The sequence below is a fragment of the Leopardus geoffroyi genome, chromosome C1 (genome assembly GCF_018350155.1).
Source record: "Leopardus geoffroyi isolate Oge1 chromosome C1, O.geoffroyi_Oge1_pat1.0, whole genome shotgun sequence".
NCBI lineage: Eukaryota > Metazoa > Chordata > Mammalia > Carnivora > Felidae > Leopardus > Leopardus geoffroyi.
The window spans coordinates 17,181,987-17,202,333 of NC_059328.1; the positions used below are offsets into that span (position 1 = coordinate 17,181,987).

Here is a 20,347-nt window from a genome sequence, read left to right on the forward strand (position 1 = left end):
GTGGATCCCGAGGTGTCCAACTAGATACAGCTAACTGCTTAGCAACTAGATAAAGCTAACCCCTTAGAAGCGGGGCTTGCGCCTGCGGCCAGTGTACTGAGTGTAAGGTCTGACCTCCTTGCCCTGACGCATGCAGAGCTCCTTCTTCCCCAGCACTCACTTACAGCTCTTCCTCACCACCCCACGCCTCACAATCCCATACGGGAACCCACAGAGGAGACACGGTTCTGAGTAGATGGATGGATGGAACAGCCTGGCTGGCATCCAAGCTAATCCAGGCAGAGAAAAATGGTGATCCTCCCTGAGTTAAGTGGCCTGGGAGGCCTCTTTTACAACAGAAGTCCCCACTCTTGGACACCCTCTCCTCCCCTGGTGATATTCCCTGGCACCAAAGCAGTTGTTTAGTAGGAGAGCAGGTGAGAAGGCGTACCTCCTCACAGGCATCTTTGTGGTAGATGACTATTTAGGTGTGTTTACTTGTTAGGTGCTGCCTATGGGGCAGGCAGGGGGCCAAGCTACTTTGGGAGCAAATAGGCCAGGATCAGCTCATGAGAGACTAACACTATCCAAGGAGAGCCCGAGGCCCCACCCCCACTGCCATTTCAGATCCTAGTCTGGCTGTGGGGTTGGCATGCCTGCTATATAGACCAAGTGGGGGCCCCCAGCAACTACAGATGTCTGAAGGAGGAAAACAAGGTTGCCAGGTCAAGGCTGCCCCAACAGTGATCCTCAAGGGTGGAGTAGACAAGTATTCTTGGGTCCAGTCAATAATATAAGTTTATCCCAACCTCAGTATCTTTGTTCTTGTGTTGCCCTGGCCTGGAAAACCATCCCCCTCCTTTCTGTCTATTCATATCCTATCATTGTAAAACTCTAGTCTGACTCCATGAAGACCTCACAGACCACTTCAGCCCAGACTAATCTCACTAAACTATTACCTGTCATTTTGACATAAGTCCGTAGCATAACAACAGACCTCCTAGAGCATTTACCACTGTGCCATAGATTGTGACATTTTCACCAAAGAATACTAAATTTTCCATACGGCTAAATTACTCAATATAAAAACTTTCATCTGAGACTATGCCCTTTCACTTAACTGTTTTAAAATGTTCCATCTTTTATGAAACAGTGGTAATTAGACAAAAAGTTAGTTTTTCAATTTTGTGTCCTTACTTAGAAAACAAAAAGTTCTTTTGAAATATGACTGGTTTATGAAATCCAGGCTCTGGAATCAACAGTCAGTATCACCCATTTTGGCATTTACATATGATCCAATATTGTCATGGAACTGGTTTTTTTGTTTTTTTTTTTACTTTTTTTTTTTTAAATGTCTATTTATTTTTGGGAGACAGCATGAGCAGGGGAAGGGCAGAGAAAGAAGACACAGAATCCGAAGCAGGCTCCAGGCTCTGAGGTGTCAGCACAGAGCTTGACGCAGGGCTCAATCTCACGAACTGCAAGATCAGGACCTGAGCCAAAGTTGGATGCTTAACCTACTGAGCCACCCAGGCGCCCCTGCCATAGAACTGTTTCAAAAACCAGGTACTGTCTCCCCAATTAGAATTTTAAATTCCTTAGAAACAAAGGCTATATATACAGCACTTTTTTGGTCTTTTTGTTTTGTCCACATTAATTAACCCTGAGTTGAATATAAAACAGGTACTATAGGGGCGCCTGGGTGGCGCAGTCGGTTAAGCGTCCGACTTCAGCCAGGTCACGATCTCGCGGTCCGGGAGTTCGAGCCCCGCGTCGGGCTCTGGGCTGATGGCTCAGAGCCTGGAGCCTGTTTCCGATTCTGTGTCTCCCTCTCTCTCTGCCCCTACCCCGTTCATGCTCTGTCTCTCTCTGTCCCAAAAATAAATAAACATTGAAAAAAAAAAATTTTTTTTAAAAATAAATAAATAAAATAAAACAGGTACTATAAATTGAATAGACTAAATTATTGGCTTTTAAATTTGATGTGAAACTGACCAAAAATGTAAATGAAGCCAGTGTTCCTTGTCTCCTCTCTACCTCTCTTCCATAAAGATTCTCTGCACTCTTCTGGATTATACCCACTTAATGAACAGCCACCTACCTCCCCTATTTCTGCTCTAATCCCGCTTTTCTTGGCTTTTATGATCTGAAATTTTATCCCTCCTACCTTATTATTTCTCCCTGCTCCATTAACTGCCTCACTACCAACCCAACTATTTTTTCATCAGACTTCTTTACAATTCTGATAGTCTCTCTCAAATCACTTCTGGATCAAGTTTTAAAACAAGCCTAACATAATCATCAGTCCTCAAATTCCTACAAAAAAAAAAAAATTTAGTTGGAAAGTATATCATTTTATAAAATTATATTAAGAATATCTCCTATCATACTCCAGTACAGCTGTGGCAGAAAGCATAAAAACTGCTATTCCTGATATAAACCTACCAGCAACCATTTCTTTGTCACACAAACAACCTAAACTACCTCTGTACTATCTTCAATACTCATTCAGTTTCTGTGTATCTGGAGCAGTCTTCCATTTTAAAGATATTTAATACATCTTTAAGTTTATCAAGATCTAAAAATGATATTCTTCCTATGCTAGGGAACATAAGCCAATGTTGACCTCATTTACTCAGGGAATAGTGATCTTAAATGCACATAGTTCATAAAATCGTCATGTGCTCATTGTAACATTCAACAGCAAACTCAGGAGTCAAATCCTAGCTTGGCATTCACCAGTTGTGTTGACTTTAGGCAAACTGATCTCTTATCTTAAGGATTTTTCATCTATTAAACGGGGATAATAATAGTACCTACCCCAAGGGATTGTTGAGAGTAAGATTAAATAAAGATATAAAAAGCACTTAAATACAGTGGCTGGCACATAGTCCATAAATGTTAGGTTTTATTATTACTCCTCAATGACTAAGAATCCTTAGAAAATTTTCAATTATAATTCTGCTTATTCACTGATACTAGACACAAATCACTAAGATGGCCTAAATAAGATAAATACCCCCAAGTAATTGGGAAGACAGCACATTTGTGATAAAGCTATTTCAAGGTTTAAAGAGCCAAAAATTAACTACATTTATCTTGCTCAGCATTTAACTTACCCAGTAAACTTGAAACTAGATAAAACCAGAGATTTCTTTATTTTTAGAAACAGGAAACGTTATCAGAGCAAGGTAAATGATACCATTTTTCTATCTGAACTCTTTCAGTCTTACAGAAAGTCTACACACATAATGCCTGGGTAAGTGGGTCAAGAAAATATATTTCACCTTTTAATCATAATGAAGTTCAAATCTGTTCCTATATATACTTGCCTCTCAGCAGACTGTTTTCTTTTTTAAAATACTTACTTTTTACACAGAAAAAGAGAGACCAATTTTTTTTTAAGTTTATTTATTTTTGAGAGAGAGAGAGAACAGGGGAGGGGCAGAGAGAGAGAGAGAGAGAGAAACAGAATCCCAACCAGGCTCCACACTGTCAGCACAAAGCCCAACACGGGGCTCGATCTCAGGAACCATGAGATCATGACCTGAGCAGAGATCAAGAGTAGGCATTTAACTGACTGAGACACCCAGGTGCCCCAAAAGAAGCTAATTTTTAAAGGCTATATGTAAAATATTGATATTAATACAAGATAATGCTTTCATTATAGAGACTTTCAATTCAATCAAGAATACATTAAGCAAGTTATATTCAAACAATGATTTCTACTTATACAGGTTCAAAATCAGTGCTGTTATTTAAGTCATCTTGGGAAGCAAGACTCATTCTACAATGCCACCAAGGCTCAAAACCTTCTTACAATTCTATTTGCAGATGCTCAAAGACAAGCCTTCCTTACACACGAAAATCCTAGTGTCCACCTCTCAGAATTACATCTCATGTATTACCAAAAACTATAACTGATTACTCACTTCATTCACCAGACTTGCTTATCTTCAAAAGTTAAATATAACTCTCCCAAAATGAAGACTTGTCAGGATTGAATGTGCAATATGCTCTAAAGGCAAATCCAAAAGAAGTACACCAAACATTTCAGTTTGGAAGTCTCATTAAAATAAATATATAATTGCTTCTTTTTGGAAACTTCTGATATTGGTTTTCAAAAAGCAGTCATATTACCTTATAGATACCCCTCAGAGACAACCATAAAACTACAGCTAACAAAACTGAAAATCTGAAAAGCAGTTCTATGTAAAAATCAGCAAAGTTGATACTGTGGATAACTAAGGTTGTTTAATTTGAACAATTAAACTATCATGCTTCCATAACACTGGCTCCCAGAGTGCCTCTGAAGCAACAGTATTTAATACAGTTATTTACATCCATTCTTCTTGAAAATTTACATTTGGTTCAGGCTAGTTTGGGTAAATTGGAATTCTCCAAATGAAGGAACTTCAAAGTTGTCTTTTGTTCTTTTGTTGGTTTTTGTTTTGAGATGGATTTGGAGAAAGAGAGGAAATTATCCTAGCTTAGCTTACCCAGCCTAACACATCCTGCTCTAAGTACTTTGACTGTAACCTATTTACCACATACTTCAAAATTTGACTAATATCCTTCTCCTAGGGGCACCTGGGTGGCTCAGTCGATTAAGCATCTGACTCTTAATTTCGGTTCAGGTTACGATCTCACAGTGAGATCAAGCCGCTCATCCTCAGGCTCTGTACTGGCAGTGTGGAGCCTGCCTGGGATTCTCCCTCTCCCTCTCCCCTGTGTGTGAGCGTGAGTGTGTGTGTACGCGCACGCCCTAATATATATGTATTTCCTTCTTCTAAAATGGCACCTAGCTGGCTCAGTTGGTGGAACATGCGATTCTTGATCTCCAGGTTATGAGTTCAAGCCCTACACTGGGTATAGAGATTATTTAAAAATAAAATCTTAAAAAAAAAAATACATATATAGGGGCACCTGGGTGGTCAGTCAGTCTTGATCTCAGCTCAGGTCTTGATGTCACGGTGGTGAGTTGAAGCCCTGCACTGAGCTCTGTACTGGCCTTGAAGCCTATTTTATAAAGTTATATAGATATATATATCCTTCTAAAGAAAAAAATCTGGGGCGCCTGGGTGGCGCAGTCGGTTAAGCGTCCGACTTCAGCCAGGTCACGATCTCGCGGTCCGTGAGTTCGAGCCCCGCGTCAGGCTCTGGGCTGATGGCTCAAAGCCTGGAGCCTGTTTCCGATTCTGTGTCTCCCTCTCTCTCTGCCCCTCCCCCGTTCATGCTCTGTCTCTCTCTGTCCCAAAAATAAATAAATGTTGAAAAAAAAAAATTAAAAAAAAAAAAAAAAAAAAAAGAAAAGAAAAAACTCTGACATAGAAGTAACTTATGCCTAGATTTTAGCAACTGTCATTCAAAATTTTTTAAAAATGCCAAATCTGACCGTGGACAACTTTGTGACACTGGACAAAATACAAAGCTTCTCTGTGCCCCAATTCCTCATCTGTGAAATGGGACTAAAATAATAAACAATATACCTATTTCATGGGTGTGGTGAGGATTAAATAAGAATATGTGCCTGACACATGGCGGGCACTCAATAAATATTTATTAAATGAACGAGTAAATGAAATAATGTACATAAAATGCTTAAGATAGTACCTGACAGGGGTGCCTGGGTGGTTCAGTTGGTTAAGCGGCCGACTTCGGCTCAGGTCATGATCTCTCAGTCAGTGAGTTCAAGCCCCACGTCGAGCTCTGTGCTGACAGCTCAGAGCCTAGAGCCTATTTCAGATTCTGTGTCTCCCTCTCTCTGACCCTCCCCCGTTCATGCTCTGTCTCTCTCTGTCTCAAAAATAAATAAACATTAAAAAAAAAAAATTAAAAAAAAAGATAGTACCTGACAAATATCATAAATAATGTTATAAAATCATTGTGATCTGTACTTAGAAAAAGCAAAAGTAAATGGCTAACAATATAAGTATCACTGTCCAAAAATTCCATAACCAGATTTTTAAATAATTCTTATTTTATAAATTTTAAAAATTATTTTTAAATAATTTTCAAAAGAAAAATAAATAATTTTCAACAACTACAATGGTTTGAAATATTCTCATATATTATCTCACCACTAGTCTCAATTTCCAGTTGTAGGGTCTATCTTTAAGTGATGAAGAACTGACTAAAACATCCAGAAATTGTCTCTCCCTTGTACCAATTATAACCACATAGCCAATATTTGGGCCAACGGTGAGTCATTCAAGGAAAATAGATTAATAAAGGAAATTAAACTAGTCACTGATGGGCGCCTGGGTGGTTCAGTCATTTGACCTTCTGATTCTTGATTTTGGCTCAGGTCAAGATCCCAGGGTCAAGGGATGGAGCCCTGCCATGGGCTCTGCCCTGGGTGTGGAGCCTGCTTGAGATTCTCTCTCACTCTACCCCTCTTTCCCATATGCTCACTCTCTCTCTCAAATGAATAAACAAACTAGTCACTGAGAAAACTACTTAACTTCATCAGAAATTAGTAAAGTTAAGGGTCACCTGGGTGGCTCAGTAGGTTAAGTGTCCCACTCCTGATATTGGCACAGGTTGTGATATGGAGCCTCGTGTCAGTGTGGAGCCTACTTAGGATTCTCTCCCTCCCTTTCTCAAAGTAAATAAATAAACATTAAAAAAATTAGTAAAGTTAAAATTAAGCTTTTAAAAATTCTTGAGTTTTTTTTTTTAACGTTTATTTACTTTTAAGAGACAGAGACAGAGCATGAGCAGGAGAGGGGCAGAGAGAGAGGGAGACACAGAATCCGAAGCAGGCTCCAGGCTCTGAGCTGTCAGCACAGCTGACAGCTCAGAGCCTGACGCGGGGCTCGAACTCACAAACGGCAAGATCATGACCTGAGCCAAGGTCAGATGCTTAACAGACTGAGCCATCCAGGCGCCCCAAAAATTCTTGAGTGTTTTCTTGTCTGCCCAGTATATAAAGAGGTTATCTGACTTTAGACTAAATCACATTAATTTTAAAAATAATGAAAAGAGGAAATTTTTCTTCTTTTCTTTGGGTAAACAAAAATGTAAAACTGAAACGACTAATAGTTACTGTGTACCAGGCATTATGACCTAAATGCTTCTGTACATTACATTACTTAATCCTCACAACCACTCTCCCCATTATAAAGATGGAAAAAATGAGGCTTTCTGAGGCTGTGGAACTGGAACCATGTAGTTTTAAATAATCTCAAAAGGTAAAGCACAATCTAATCAAAATGGTCAAGGAATGAAACTAAGACACAAATAGATAACCAATTGTCAAAGAATCAGAATACAACAAACCACACTTAATAAAAGTTTACTTGACTAAAAGTGAATGATTCAGAAACATACTCTAAGATCTCGTGATGCCTAGAAGCCAATGTTACAACCAATTCTGCTGTGAATTTCTAAGAGATTGGGTTGTGTACACACTACCTTTGTAATCCACTCTGAAAGTCACTTCTTAATAATGAATTCCCATAGTTTATCACTTGTCTCCTCACATTTCAAAAGAAAACTTTTAGTTAATGAAGTCCAGTGGTGCTCTAAAGTATGGATAAATGTAAATGCATTTTAATTATACTTCTTATTTTGACCTAGTTGGAGTAAAAAGAGTAAAAAGCAAATAGACTGGTTTTATAAAACATTTATAAAGTAAGTTAGAGACAAAAATAACAGTAAGAAGACTCTGAACAAAATTACTCCAACATCTCTCAGAAATTTAAGTACCTCTGCTCCAATGTTTCCATAAAAACTACTACTAAATTACCCCACAATCTTCTGATATAATTCCACCAGAAAAGTCAAAATGGGGCACCTGGCTGGTTCAGTCTGTAGAGCATGCAACTCTTGATCCCTGGATCATGAGTTCAAGCCCCATGCTGGGTGCAGAGTTTACTTAAATTAAAAAAAAAAAAAAAAAAAAAAAAAAGTCAAGGGGCACCTGGGTGGTTCAGTCAGTTAAGCGTCAGACTCTTGGTTTTGGCTCAGGTCATGATCTCACAGTTCGTGGGTTGGAGCCCCTCGCTGGGCTCCATGCTGGCAGTACAGAGCCTGCTTGGGATTCTCTCCCTTCCTTATTTGCAAGAGCGCAGGCTCTAGCTCTCTAAGTGAATAAATAAACTTAAAAAAAAAAAGTCAAAATAATCATTAAAATACATATTAGGCACCTCTTTAAAATATTTTACATTTGGGGCGCCTGGGTGGCTCAGTTGGTCAGCATTTGACTTCGGCTCAGGTCATGATCTCACAGTCCGTGGGTTCAAGCCCCGCATCAGGCTCTATGCTGACAGCTCAGAGCCTGAAGTCTGCTTCAGATTCTGCATCTCCTTCTCTTTCTGACCCTCCTCCACTCACACTGTCTCTCTCTCTCAAAAAAGTAAATAAACATTAAAAAAATTTTTTTAATTTACATTTATCACCCAATTGTACCACATGTATATTAAGTTAAATCATCCCAGTTACTACTAATTTAAATTTGCATTTAAATTGGTTTAAAGTAAGTATATACAATATTAGTACATATATTCTTCTGCCTTTAATAAAAAAGGAAGAAGGACTACTGAGACAGCTTAGTGGCCCAAGTCAGAGAAGGTAGTTTTAAACAGAGTTAATTGGATTGGAATTTTCATTGTTGACATCAAAATAAAATGTTATTCAACAAAATAGTTCAAGTGAGGTACTACCTCATATCTCATTTCAGTTAATAACTCCAATCTGAGAGCATTACACAAGCACTGATTAAGCATCTTTCCAAGAAGGAACGGTGCATAGTTACTTCTTTGCTAGTCACAGATTCCAAAGGAGTATGTGCTTTGTGGCAACAGGACTGGACTCCTGTACTTTCACACCCTAATAATTGTTATAACTCCTGAAGCAGTTGGGGCACTCCCAACCTCTGGATTAGAGAAAACACTAAGCTAAATTCTAATAAAAGGAGTCCATGTAAATAAGCCTGAAAAATTAAAATTGCTACCTGTACATAAGCATCATTACGATCAATCATCAAAAAGTCTACTGAGGGCCTACTATGTGCAAAGCTCAGTGAAAGGAACTGAGGGGAGTACTGGCTAAAACAACTTAGCTTCTGATGAAGAAGCTCTGATCCAATTAGGTAAAGATACAGACTAGTGAAATTAACTAAGAACATAAAAGGTATTGGCATTACAAGTGGCAAGATTTTTTTTGGTTGCGGGGGGAAGCTTTTGACCCACCAAGGTAGATAAGATACAGCCAGTATAACTTCCCAAGAACACGAGGGTTATCAGCAACAAATGTCAAAATGTTGAGAAGATTTACTTTTGCAAAGTAAATTTATGAAGTCAGCATAGACTTCATAGAGGGGAATTGAGCTGAGCCTTGAAGGATGGAAAAGTTTAAATAGTTAAACAGCATAAGAACAGAAAAGGACAAATGATAATGGGAACAAAGGTGCTGAATGGGAATGTGATCATTAAATATTTATTAAATACCTACTACATGTCAGTCACTGTTTCAGGTACTAGGTATACACTAATGAACAAAACAGATGAGTTCCCTGCTCTTGTGAAGTCTCGTGAGGAAGGCGGATAATAATTATGCAAGCAGATATATATCATTATAAATTATGATAGGTGCTGTGAAGGGAGGCAACAGATGCTAGTAACAGGGAATAACGGAAAAGGACTAGCAAAATAAGATGATGAGGGAAAGTATTTCTGATACATCTGCTGAGGCTTGAGGAAGGCAGCCAGGCAAAGAACAGGGAAAAGAGTGTTCAAGGAAGAGAGAGCCATATGTACAAAGGCCCTGTGGTAGCAAAGAGCTTACCAAGGATAAATAAGAAGCTGATATGATTGAAGACTGGCAGAAGGTGAAGCTGGAATAGTAAGCAGGGGCCAGATTATACAAGACATCATATGCCAAGATAAAGAGTTTGAATCTGATTTTTATTCCAAGCTCTAAAAAACTTTTAAAAGTTTTTGCTACTCACAAACATATTGTTGAATAAAAGGAACCAGACTCAAAAAAGTATGCACTGTATGATTCCAGTTTACAAAAGTACAAAACAGGCAAAACTAATATACACTGTTAGAAGTCACCCAGGGAGGTGAAAGGGAGGCAGGAACTGGAAAGGAACTCAGCAGGGACTTCTGGGTACCAGTTCTTGACCTAGGTGCCAGTTACATAGATATATTCAGTTTGTGGGGGGGAAAAAAAAAATGATCAAATTGTACATGTGTATTTTTCTAAACATATATGTTATATATCTTATATATAACTTAAATAACAAGATATGATTTTAAAAATTTTAATGCAAGTTTTTAATAATGTTTTAAAAATATTACTCTGTTCAGATAAAATGGGAATAGAGGAGCACACCCAAATATGTTATGATTGACAGATTAACCTGATGGAAACTCTTAGATTCATATAAAATAGGGAAAGGGGTAAGTCAAATAGCCAGCGAATACAAAGTACCATGTTCATAAAGAATAAACACAGGACTTGGGAAGGGAGTTAAGCAATAAAAAATGAGCTATAAATAGGGGCGCCTGGGTGGCTCAGTCGGTTGATCGACTGACTTCAGCTCAGGTCACGATCTTGCAATCTGTGAGTTTGAGCTCCGTGTCGGGCTCTATGCTGACAGCTCAGAGCCTGGAGCCTGCTTCGGATTCTGTCTCCCTCTCTCTGACCCTCCCCCACTCATGCTCTGTCTCTCTCTCTCTCTGTCAAAAATAAATAAACATTAAAAAAAAATGAGCTGGGGCGCCTGGGTGGCTCAGTCAGTTGAGTGTCCGACTTTGGCTCAGGTCATGATCTCGCGGTCCACGAGTTCGAGCCCCGCGTCGGGCTCTGTGCGGACAGCTAGGAGCCTGGAGCCTGGAGCCTGTTTCAGATTCTGTGTCTCCCTCTCTCTCTGACCCTCCCCCGTTCATGCTCTGTCTCTGTCTCAAAAATAAATAAATATTAAAAAAAAAATGAGCTATAAATGCCTTAGAATGAAAGGAAGAATTTCTAGAAGAAAGGAATAGCTAAAGACAGCAATGCCTAAAAGATTAACAATGCTTGTTATCTTTTGGCTTATATTTTAATATGGTTATTTCCAAGCTCTTCCCTTGACCCCTCAACCCTAATACACAAAGAGTATAATGAAAATGATCCCAAACTTGAGCAACCATTCACATATGAGCTCAAATGAATGGCCTCCACCCCTTACTATCTCTGGCAGTAACTGCTCTGAGCTCAGCTTCCTCACGTAAGAAGAGGATAATAACTACCAATAGAGTTATTACTTTCTCCCTATCACCACCCAAAATATTGAGCTGTAAACTGGTATTTTAATTATTATTTCCTAATGATATACTGAGAGCCCATGGTTGCTGAGTTTCCATTCTCAAGACTGACAAGTGGAAAAGAAGGATTATAGAACAGTCAACATGTAGAAACAGAATGGATAAGGAGAAACCAGGGGTAAGATAAAATGGGGCTGCTTCTAGAAGCCTGGTAACAGAGGTTTTAAACCTTTTCTAAGACAGACTTGAGCTACAGCTCAAGACAGACTGGGAGTGGTCCAGTGACCTGAGAAATTATGAGAAGGAAAAAATAATGTTAGGTCTTCCCAAAAAGACACAATTTCTACCTGATGTATTCCTTTTGCGGAATAGTAGCTAAAAGAAGTTAGACATAAACACTAAGGATATTCTGTCATAGGTGGAAGGGCAAAGCCTTCAATTATTTTATAGCATCCCCACCCTTAAGAATTACTTGAACTATAGTGCTTGCTTCGGCAGCACATATACTAAGAATTACTTGAACTATAATGTGTAAAGCACTTCTTAAGTAGAGCCAAAGATGTTAAGTTTTATATTTCAGGTGGTAGCATTTCAAAAAGAAAACAAAATAAAAGTTCTACTCCTTAATCAATCTTTGGGTAATTTTCCCCCCACAACATATATCCCATTGTCCTAAAATGAAACCTGATTCCTCATGAATTTCTTTCCCCTGATATAACCAGGGTTCCTATCTCTACCAGTCTTTCTCTTCTCATACACCTCACCAATAAATAACTATGATGTCCCTGTTTCCTACAAAGTTGGCACACTGACTCTCTAGTACTCACTCTGATCTCATCAGTTTGAATCAGAACACAGAAACTTCACAGCATTCCCAAGGATCATTCTGCTAACCAATATCTTAAAAACAACATGCAGTTTAAACAATGATGGCAGTCACAGTGATTACACAATTGGATACATTTGTCAAAGCTCATCAAACTGTACACTTAAAACTGATGAATTTCACTGTATGTAAGTTAGACCTTGACAAAGCTGATTTTTCTTTTTTATTTTAGAGAATGAGAGCACGAGCAGGGGAGAGGGACAGAAGGAGAAAGAGAATCTTAAGCAGGATCCAGACTCAGAGCAGAGCCTGGAGTGGGGCTCGATCCCACAAACCTGGGATCATGACCTGAGCCTAAATCAAGAGTCAGACGCTCAACCAACTAAACCACCCAGGCCCCCCAATAAAGCTGATTCTTAAAAAATGAATGCATGTACATCTTCAGCAAATACTTACTGAGCATCTATTATGTGCATCAAAGTTTAGACCACATCTTTCAGCTTGACTATCTGGGTCCTACCTGTTAAGTAATATGCTTTACTCACAAGCTGACACTGTCCCAAAAAGTCATGTTACATGAAAGAAAAATGGTTCAGTCTCAGACCATGAATGTTACCCTAACAGTCACGCCTCTACAGTGGAAGGACCATTAGCTACCCATCATCTTCCATTACATAAACCATATCTAGGATCACACTGGCACTCTGTATTTCAATACAAATGCTTCCTTCTTTAAAAAAAAAAAAAAAAAAGATTAAGTACCTACTATATGGAGAACACACAACTAGCACAGCCTTATATGTTTGTCTTTCTACCAAAAAACAAAAACATCTCAAAAGCATACTGACAACATTGCTGGAAGAAAAGAAGGGAACACTATTGGGGAACAGACTTAACGGACTTGAGTCTACAGTCCAAGGTGACCCAGTGGCTCAGTCAAAGGCCTAGAAACTAATGCACTATGCATGACGGAGAGAACCGTGGAACTCAGAAACAGACTTGGGTTTGCATTCCAGCTCTGCTGCTTACCAGCTGTATTTGTAAACTTAGGAAAGTCACTTTACCTTCTGACCCTCAGTTTGCCCATCTGTGAACCAGGGATGCCAACTAGCACCTCGCAGCATTGTTGTGAAGACTATATGAGAGATATGCCACCTAGCACAATTCCTGGGCACAGAGTAAGCAACTCAACAATATCATTAGTTCCCTTTCTTGCTCTTAAATTACTTAAGAGTAAGAAAATACCTGTGAATCAAGGTAATCCACAATCCCCGTTAGTAATCACAGAACAGAGAACCCGCATTTGCTGCCTTGTTCATACTCTAATCAACTCCTTCCCCGTCCCACTACTTCCAGTTTTTCAAACCTTAGTTACTATGTTTAGAAAAGTGATTTAATTTTAGAAACTTGGAAAATTCTTCTGAGTAAATCAAGCAAAACCTTAATCTGCCCCAAGGGGAATCCTGAGCAAAATAATTATTTCTGACAAAAGCATTTTCTATGGGAGTTATTTAATCTAGCCACACGAATGCCACCGAAGCTGCACACAAAGTGACAGAAAATAATCTGGAACATACTCCGAAGAGAAATATCCTCCTAAACACCCAAACGTCTCCCTCCCTAATCTGAGCTAATAAAATTACTAGGCGATCTGAATTCCCCCAACTCGGACACCAGCCCAGCGCCTTGGGCCGGAACTGCAGCAGTCTGTAAAATGCCCTGAACAAACCCCACCTCTCAAAATATCCCCAAAAGGCAGGGAGGTCCAGAGAGTGTTTTCTCCTCAACCAACAGATAAGGCACCAGGAGCTCAGAAGCGCAATTCTTTCCCCAAGGTCATTCAAGTCAGTGAAGGTGTGACGGCGAATCTGCAAGCAGTCTCCGGTTTTCCGGAGATTGCACTGCAGGGTTTTTTGAGTTTGTGTGTTGTTGTTGTTGTTTTTTTTTTTTTTTTTTTGGGGGGGGGGGGCGGTTGCCTATTCTCTTCCCTTCTCCCACCCTCAAGTGTGAGCACTGGTCTCGGCATTTCCGAAACAAGCCACAACAAGCTCTGCAGTGTTAGGAAAGGGGCTGACGCGAAGAAACAGATGCTCCAAAGCAAGATGGTCTTTCTCGGCTCACAGAGCCTCCTCCAAGGTTATTAAGAGAAACCGCAGGCACCTCTGAGAGCTCCAACACGGGCTCCGAATCCCCAGCCCGGCCGCTCCGGGACGCCGGGTTCCCCGCAGGCAGCCTCCGCAGCCAGAGGCCACGGGCCCCAAAAACCGCACTTCATTCCTGCGCTTCGGGAAGCCATGGCTCCTTCCCGGCCCGGGCAGGGGCGGGGGTGCGCAGGGAGGCGGGCCGCGCGCGCTGCGGAAAGTTCACCGCGGCGGCGGGCGGGGGGCGGCCCCGGCCCGGCTCGCCCGCGTCCCCCTGCAGATTCCACCATTAATTAGTCCTAAGGACTGTCTACTGGCAACTTAAACAAAGCGAATGCCTTGAATTCCTTCCCGGCCCAGCGGTCTGGCTGCGAGGCCAGCATCGGCCGGGACGCGGGGCCGGCGCGGCGGGCCGACAGCTGCGGCGGCGGCGGCGGCGGGACCCCTCCCCAGCCCGCCCGCGCCCCCCGCAGCCCGGTCCCGCAGCCTGGCCCGAGCGCTCCCAAACCGCCCTCCTCCTCCTCCTCCTCCTCTTCGTTCTCCTCCTCCTCCTCCTCCTCGGGAGCTCCCGGGCTCTTCCTGTAAGATCACTTCCTTCCTCCCCGGGTGCCCGCGGGCCCCGCGCAGCCCCCTCCCCGGCGGTCCCGACCCCCCGCCCGGCCCGCCGCTCCCCGCCCCCACCGCGTCCCGCGCGCCCTCCCCCCCAAAAGCCCAAACTCGGCCCGAAACTCTCCTCCGCCGCCCGAAAATGTCCCCTCGGCTCTCTGCCCCAAACATTTCTCCTCAGATTCTCGCTCCCACCAGAAGTCTCTCAGAACCTTCCCTCCCCCTCCAAAAGGAAAATTTCCAACTCCAAAAAAATTCTCAAGGTCTCGCCCCACAAGATGACCCCCTTCCGAGTCCTTTCTCCAAAATTCCGCTCAAACTGCCCCCCACCTCAACTCCACACCCCCACAGCCCTCCCCCGGGTGCGCCCGCCGATTCTGCCCAGTCGCCCCTGGGTGCCCCGACCCCTCGCCGGGGCAGGCCGCCCCCTCCGGCCGCCCTCCGCCGCCCCCACCCGCCCGCCTCAAGCCTCCCGCGCCGCGCGCCCGCCGCCTCCCCGCACACCCTTCACCTCAGGGACTCCGGCCCGCGCTCCCGCCCGCCGAGGGGTCCGGCGCTCAGCTCCCGGCGTCCGGCGCCTCCTCCGGCTCCCCGGGACTGACAATGAGGGGCGGGGCCATGTGGTGGCGTCAGCACCTTGTGGGCGGGGGCCTGAGGTGGTGGGCGGGGCTTCCGGCTAGTCCCGCCCCCTTCGTTCTTTTCCCCCTTCCCAGGACTTGGACTTTGCCAAGTTTTCATTGCGTGCCTAGCTAGGTGCCCAGGGCCTGTGCTAGATGCGATGGGAAATCGAAATGGAAGACAAGGCGTCCTGCTTTCAAGAGGGGCACTCCCCAGGGAGTTGTGAGGATTAAATGAGATAATCTATGTAAAGGTGGTTAACCCAGGGCCTGGTATGAAGTAATCACTCAACAAATACTATTTCTATTACTCAGCAAATGTGGAAAAGGCACTCAGCTTGGAGACATAGGTTCCAGTCCCCAGCTCTGCTATTTCATTGTGTGACCCTAGACAAGTCTTTGTCTATCTGTGTTCCTCACTTTTACCTTAAGATGGGAAGGAGTGATGACCAGATGATCTCAAAAGTCCCTTCAATAATTCTGTGACACATTTCCTGTGGAGCTACTATGTGCAAGGTACCTGGGGGCCCAGAGAAATAGGGAGGGGGACCTTTGAAGGGAGCCCAAAACCCACAGCCAACGTGGTACAGGACACAGACACAGGCACACTCTCCCCCACAGATGCCCTCCCACGTGCTGGCACAGGGCTGAATTCACAAGCCAGGACACAGATGCACTGAAGGCTGCTTCCTCTCTGACTGCAGCAGCATAGCTGGTCTCTTGAGACATCTCTTGTGTAAGCTCCTTATTGCCTACGGAATAAAGGCCAAAGCCCTGGCCTGGTCTGGTCTCTTCCTACCTTATACACACACACAGACATACACACACTGTAAAGTTTATCCAAACTTCCACTCGCACACCCACTGCTTTCCCACATCTGTCCCATTGCTCATGCTCTTCCCTTGCTGTCTCATCTCCACTTAGAGCTCCTCCTAGCTTCCCCCATCCAGAAGCCAACTCTCCCTGCCTGAATACCCGAATACCTGTGTATTGTGTTTAACTCTCATGTGGGCATGAACACATTTTAATTTGTATCCAATTGACCTCCTGTGTGTTCCTTAGCACTCCCTCACTTCCTTTAGGTCAGCAACCACACATGTTTGTTGGGGCCAGAAAACCCTGGGATTATATACCCACGTTTGGGCTCTCTTTGAGCCTCATTCTTCTCCTGTGTAAAATGGGGATATTAATATAGTCCTTGTTTGTTCTGAAATTACATAAAACACTGTGTGGAAAGCACCAGGCACAATGTTCCAGAAAGGATGTAGTTGTCATTCTTATTTTCATTATTATCAAAATTATTTCCAGCTCCAAATACCACAGAGCACCCCTAGTGATAATCATTTCATAGTGGTTAGACATCTGAGGTCCCGAGAGAGGAAGAGGCTCACTAAAAGTGGCCCTAGAGAGCATTGCCATTGGAACAAGAGCCCACACTCCAGTTTCTAGACCCCAGGGGGAATCTGTGGAGTCACATCTGATGCCCCCAAGGATCAGTCAGCACCCCTCCAAGTAGGGGAGGCTTCGAGTTGAGTTCTCTCTGCAAGTTATTTGCGGCAGAGCTGACCCGTTTCTCCCTTATGCCTTTCTGCTCTCGGTTCCCTTACAAAAAGATAGATCTGTGTTCAACTGCCCTTGGCATCTCTGCAGTCCTGGACAAGAGCTGCAGCAAGGCACTGGGCGTTTCCAGAGTGCTGGCCTGTGGGAAAAGGGAAAGGGCTTTGGGATTCTGATTAATTTCCTGAGCTGCAGACAGGCAAAAATGGCTGTCCTGAAATGCTGGGCTGGTTCTCAAGGGCCCCTAACAAATTGCAGCTTATTTTTAGAAGAGGAGATTCAAAAATGCCACTTCCATGAAAAGTAAGCATGGCCAAGGATTGCTGCAGGCAAAGAAAGGGCTTTTACTGAGTCCCTCCTATGTGGGGATTCTGATTCCAAGCATTGCAAACCATTGGCAGAGAGAACCCAGGACATACAGGGGAGGTTCTGAAGACAGACCTTTCTCCCCAAGACCCATGAGTCTATCAATCACTTATTAGTTCATTCACAGCAAAAGTTTTGGCACAGAAAAGATCAGGATTCAAATCTTAGCTCCACCACTTACCAGTTGTGTGACCTTGGACTTTCAAGTCCCTCAGCCTCTCATCTGAAAAATGGAAATAATAATAGTACCTATCTCATACAGTGGCTGTGAGAATTAAATGCAATAACGTGCAAGAGCTTAGTTCTTAGGTGGTAGCACCTCATGCATGCCACTATATGGTGGCTACTGTTAATATTTCAACATGTCCTCCCAGAAAGACCTATCCTGCGTTGCCCTCTGGGTCAGAAGTAGGGCTAATGGATAGTCCTGACCTCAAGAATCTCAGTCTGTAAAAGGAATGGGGTAGATTTTTGGTTCTAGATACTTTCGACTAAGTATCTATGCTGCAAGCAATTTCGCTGCAAACATTTGCACTGCAAACATTTTCACCATATAACCCATTGGACTTAAGACAATTTTACCACAAAAGAGCAAAATAAATTGGTTGACAGTTTGATTTGATAGTTTGGTTTCATCAAACTGGTAGACAGTTTGGTTTCATTTCTCCATTGACTCGGTACTCCTCTATTTTTATATTATATAAATCCTAGCCATCATAACGGTCTGTGCTGTGGCACACATGTTTTTTTTTTTTTTTATTTTTTTTTAATGTTTATTTATTTTTGAGACAGAGAGAGACAGAGCATGAATGGGGGAGGGGCAGAGAGAGAGGGAGACACAGAATCGGAAGCAGGCTCCAGGCTCTGAGCCATCAGCCCAGAGCCCGATGAGGGGCTCCAACTCACGGACCGCGAGATTGTGACCTGAGCTGAAGTCGGACGCTTAACCGACTGAGCCACCCAGACGCCGCTGTGGCACACAGTTTTGAACCCATATTTCCCAGAGAACTTTGGAGCATTAATCAATGGACATGTGACAATATTCCAAAACCAGACAACAGCATAGAAGACATTCACAACGCAATAGAAAGCTCAGTTACAAATATGCATCCTATTATTTAGAGACTGACACCTCTCTTAATAAAGGAAGATATTTTAGTGGAAAAAGAAAAAGTCGCTCGGGGCGCCTGGGTGGCGCAGTCGGTTAAGCGTCCGCCTTCAGCCAGGTCACGATCTCGCGGTCCGTGAGTTCGAGCCCCGCGTCGGGCTCTGGGCTGATGGCTCAGAGCCTGGAGCCTGTTTCCGATTCTGTGTCTCCCTCTCTCTCTGCCCCTCCCCCGTTCATGCTCTGTCTCTCTCTGTCCCAAAAAAAATAAGTAAACGTTGAAAAAAAAAATTAAAAAAAAAAAAAAAGAAAAAAAAAAAGAAAAAGTCGCTCAGGTAGGGCACCTGGCTGGCTCAGTAGATAGAGCATGTGACTCTTGATCTTGGCGATGTGAGTCTGAGCCCCACATTGCATGTAGTGACTACTTAAAAATAAATCTTGGGGCACCTGGGTGGCTCAGTCGGTTAAGCGTCTGACTTCGGCTCAGGTCATGATCTCACGGTCTGTGGTTTCGAGCCCCGCGTTGGGCCCTGTGCTGATAGCTCAGAGCCTGGAGCCTGCTTCAGATTCTGTGTCTCCCTCTCTCTCTGCCCCTCTCCCACTCATATTTTCTCTCTCTCTCTCTCTCTCTCTCTCTCTCTCTCTCTCAAAAATAAACACTTAAAAAAAATAAAATAAAATCTTTTTTAAAAAAGTCTGATGCCAAATAAGGAAAGGAATTAACAAACAAACAAACAAACAAAAAGTATGACACTACAAATGAAAAACTTTGAACACAAGTGCTTAGGTACAATCCACAAAATAAAAGCAGTTTTTTGTGCAGTATTACAGTATTGCCATGAGTCCACATACATTTTAAATGTATTCAAATATTTTATTTTGCAATAAAAGCTTTTTAATTTTGTTTTTCATTTTTCATTTTTAAAAATGTTTTAAATGTTTATTCTTGAGAGAGAGAGAGAGAGAGAAAGAGAGAGATAGAGCATGAGCAGGGGAGGGGCAGAGCGAGAGAGAGGGACGCAGAATCCAAAGCAGGCTCCAGGCTCTGAGCGGTCAGCATAGAGCCCGATGCAGGACTCAAACTCACGAACCCTGAGATCATAACCTGAGCTGAAGTCAGATGCTCAACCGACTGAGCACCCAGGAGCCCTGTTTTTCATTTTTCATGTTTCACTCTATCCTTTTTAAGGAAGGTCCCTCTTTCATTTTTCATGATTTTATCTTTTATGGCAAAAACTGCCTTATGGCCAATTAGCTCGGCAGCAAAAAATGTCTGCAGCAAACATGCTTGTGACAAAGATATCTAGGGAGAAAATACCAGATGAGAGATTTTCACATATAGGCAAAAAAGGGGTTGAGGGGCTATTGTTAAATGAAAAGGATAAGAGTAGAGGCCCCTGGGTGGTTCAGTTGGAGGAGCACGCAACTCTTGAGTTCAAGCCCCACATCGGGGGTAGAGATTGCTTAAATAAACAAACTTTAAAAAAAGAAAAGGGATAAGACTAAGGTGCAGAATTATAGGTATAGTGGGTTATAACTTATATGCTCAGTACATGCCTAAAAAATGGAGAATACAGAGAATGAAATAGGAGGCTTTCACCTTTTTTCTTTCTTTATGATTTGCTTTTTCTATGTGTGTGTGTGTGTGTGTGTGTGTGTGTAGCAGGAACTTTCAAAAAAGACTCTACTATATTCTGAGAGAGAGGAAAGGGGATGAAAACACAGCTACAGGGGTGACTGGCTGGCTCAACCAGTACAGCATGTGACCCTTGATCTCCAAGTTGTGAGTTCAAGCCCCACAATGGGTGTGGAGCCTACTTAAAATAAAAAATTGTTTAAATATACTTTAAAAAAGAAAAGAAAAGAAAACACAACTACAAGGCCATTGGCAGTGG

At 42.7% G+C, this 20,347-nt stretch overlaps 1 protein-coding gene across 7 annotated transcripts in view; it reads right to left on the bottom strand.

Moving 5' to 3' along the window:
- The window catches only part of LUZP1 (leucine zipper protein 1), a 107,739-nt gene that overhangs the window by 83,734 nt on the left and 3,658 nt on the right, over nt 1–20,347 (bottom strand). For 4 of the 7 annotated variants that reach the window (XM_045476079.1, XM_045476086.1, XM_045476076.1 and 1 more), the window contains exon 1: nt 15,319–15,438. The exons of 2 other annotated variants lie outside the window; for them this stretch is intronic. The gene's annotated coding sequence lies outside the window, so the exon portion shown is untranslated. Of the gene's footprint in view, nt 1–15,318; nt 15,439–20,347 lie in introns of those variants that run through there. One more of the 7 variants, XM_045476084.1, reaches the window with a different exon arrangement.